Source organism: Mycetomoellerius zeteki, unplaced genomic scaffold (genome assembly GCF_001594055.1).
Source record: "Mycetomoellerius zeteki isolate Tzet28-1 unplaced genomic scaffold, Tzet1.0 scaffold209, whole genome shotgun sequence".
Lineage (NCBI taxonomy): Eukaryota > Metazoa > Arthropoda > Insecta > Hymenoptera > Formicidae > Mycetomoellerius > Mycetomoellerius zeteki.
In genome coordinates this window covers 458-3,885 of record NW_017257054.1, presented here as the reverse complement: position 1 = coordinate 3,885, position 3,428 = coordinate 458, and the positions used below count along the sequence as shown (strand labels likewise).

Below are 3,428 nucleotides of genomic sequence, written 5' to 3'. Positions count from 1 at the left end.
AAAAAAAAAATAAAACTTCAGATAAAATAAATAAAATCATCCCAATCTTCATCCCAACAACAACATCAACAGAATGACACCCTTGGTAAGTAGCCTCTCGCAAAACATCCCGCCACCACAAATACATACAAATCAAAGTCCCCGGAATGGATCAAATTAATATAAAATTATCGAGACCGTGAAACCACCTAACAATAAAAACTAAATTATTAAAAATACTAAAAGAAATTACAATAGGCCATGGGCTAGGAGTAACTAAATGAAAAGAATGGTTTTGGGTATATTTAATCATAAAAAAATCAATAAACAAAAAAATAACTAAGACTCCCTTCTATATAAAGCAGAAAGAATAGAAAATACATAAGCCTGAATCAAGGACACAAAGATCTCCAAAACAAACAACATAACTTGAACCATAAGTAACAAAAACAACAAAACAAGTCCCCCTGCCCCAACTCCGGAGGAACCCAAAAGAGATAAAAGCAAGTGGCCAGCTACTATGTTAGCGGTCAACCGGATAGACAAAGTAATTGGGCGAATAATCAGTCTAACAGACTCAATAATAACCATAAAAGGCATAAGAACAAAGGGGGTACCCATGGGAGTAAGATGAGACAAAAAACTCCCAAAATAATTAATAACAGTGTACATAATCAAGCCAACCCAAATACTCATAGATAAAGAAAAACAAAACCTCATATGACTAGAAGAAGTAAAGATATAGGGAAACAACCCTAAAAAATTATTAAAAAAAATTAAAATAATTAACCTAATAAAAAAAATTAAATTAGAAAAAGAACTATGAACCAGAATTCTAAACTCATAATACATAAAATTAATAAACAAATACCACAAATGAATAAATCGAGATCGACTCAACCAAAATTGATAGGGCATTAAAAATAAAAAAACAATCATCCCCAACCAATTTAATGACATATAAAAAGAAGTAGAAGGATCAAAAATGGAAAATAAATTTACTATCATTGCCAACACCATAAAACACTATTCTTACTAACATAAATCCCACCTTTAACAAAACTAGGAAAATAAAAAAAATAAACAATAGACATCACAACCACTAACAAAACAACCAAAAACAACAACATCACGATTCAAAATAAAGGCATTATTTGAGGAATAAAAGAATATTAACAAATAATAAATCAATATTTTTAAATTGACAATCTAATGTTTTAAAATAAAACTAATTCTTCACTAACCATTAAAAATAGTACCCTTACTATTATAATTCGATTTAAAAAATCAACACTTTAAATCAGTCATTTAATGACCTTGAAACAAGACCCTCTAATAAACTAAACAAAAACAACAACATAAAATTTCAAAAAATAAATAATTCAAAGTTAAAAACTAAATAACCACCTCTTAAAATTAACCATCCCAGTGGACTCCACAGAAATTGGCATAAACCTATGATTAATTCCACAAATCTCAGAACACTGGCCAAAGTACACCCCAGGCCGCCTAAGTAAAATTTGCGCCTGATTTAGGCGGCCTGGGGTGGAGTCCATCTTAATCCCCAGAGAGGGGACAGTTCAAGCATGAATCACGTCCATAGAAGTAGTTAAAACACGAATTGGATACTTAAAGGGTAACACACACCGATTATCCACGTCCAAAAGGCGGAAACCGCCCAACTCAAGCTGATCTCCAGGTACTATAAAAGAATCAAATTCAATATTTAAAAAATCCGAATACTCGTAACTTCAATATCACTGATGCCCAACAGCCTTAACTGTCAAATTACTATTAATGACCTCATCAGCAACATATAAAATTTTAATTGAAGGAATAGCAATAAAAACCAAAATAAACATTGGAGCCACAGTCCAAACAACCTCAATCGTCTGATTCTCCAAAAGATACCGATTAACCAAATTATTTCCCACAAACCTTAACATAATAAAAAAAATTAACACAGTAATAAAAACCAACACAACCATTGTAGTATCGTGAAAAAAAATCATTATATCATAAACAGGGGAATTTGAGTCCTGAAGGGTCAATAATCACGTATTAATTTTTAATAAAAGACAAAAATAAAATCTTTTTAAATGGATCTTAAATCCAATGCACTAATCTGCCATATTAAAAAAACAAAATAAAATTAAATAGATGGGACCTCATTATACCTATGGCCCATTGGAGGAAATGAATTAAACCACTCTAATGATGAATTAAGAAAAAATATATTCACAATTTTTCGCTTCCTCGACATAGACTCTCAAATAATAAAAATCAAAACAGACAACCTTAAAATAGAAATCAGAGACCCAATAGAAGAAATAATGTTCCAAACCAAGTAAGAATCAGGGTAATCAGAATACCGCCGTGGTATACCCCTAAGCCCAAGAAAATGTTGGGGAAAAAAAGTGAGATTAACCCCAATAAACATAGAAACAAACTGAATATTCAAATAAAATCTATTTAAAGTAAACCCAGAAATTAAGGGATACCAATGAATAAACCCAGCAATAATAGAGAAAACAGCACCCATAGAAAGAACATAATGAAAATGAGCCACAACATAATAAGTATCATGCAAAATAATATCAATTGAGGAATTAGACAACATAATCCCAGTAAACCCCCCCATAGAAAACAAAAAAATAAACCCCATAGCCCACCAAAGGGTGGGATTATAATTAATCTTCATGCCATGAATTGTAGAAATTCAACTAAAAATCTTAATCCCAGTAGGAATGGCAATAATCATCGTAGCAGAAGTAAAGTAAGCCCGCATATCAACATCAAGACCAATAGTAAACATATGATGGGCCCATACAATAAACCCCAAAAACCCAATAGTAATTATAGCATAAATCATTCCCAGGGACCCAAAAGTCTCCTTCTTCCCCCTCTCACTTATGATAATATGAGAAATTAAACCAAACCCGGGCAAAATTAAAATATAAACCTCAGGATGACCAAAAAACCAAAACAAATGCTGATATAAAACAGGATCCCCTCCCCCCGACGGATCAAAAAAAGAAGTATTCAAATTACGATCAGTCAACAACATAGTAATAGCACCTGCCAAAACGGGGAGGGACAAAAGAAGAAGCACAGCAGTAATTAAAATAGACCAAACCAACAACGGGACCTTATCCATAGTCAAAGACTTATGATACATATTAATAATAGTAGTAATAAAATTAATCGCCCCCAGAATAGAAGAAAGACCCGCAATATGAAGAGAAAAAATTGTTAAATCAACGGAAGGGCCACTATGAAAAACATTAGATGCAAGCGGAGGATACACAGTCCACCCCGTCCCCCTACCCACATACATAAAATTACTCAAAATAAGAAGCATTAAAGAGGGGGGCAGTAACCAAAACCTCATATTATTTAAACGAGGAAAAGCCATATCGGGAGACCCAAGCATTAGAGGAACTAAAAAA

The 3,428-nt window shown here is 32.6% G+C and overlaps 1 pseudogene; it reads right to left on the bottom strand.

The window, feature by feature from the left end:
* Positions 1 to 321: 321 nt before the first annotated feature.
* Positions 322 to 2,113, bottom strand: LOC108722542 (cytochrome c oxidase subunit 2-like; annotated as a pseudogene).
* Between the last annotated feature and the right edge of the window lie 1,315 nt (positions 2,114 to 3,428).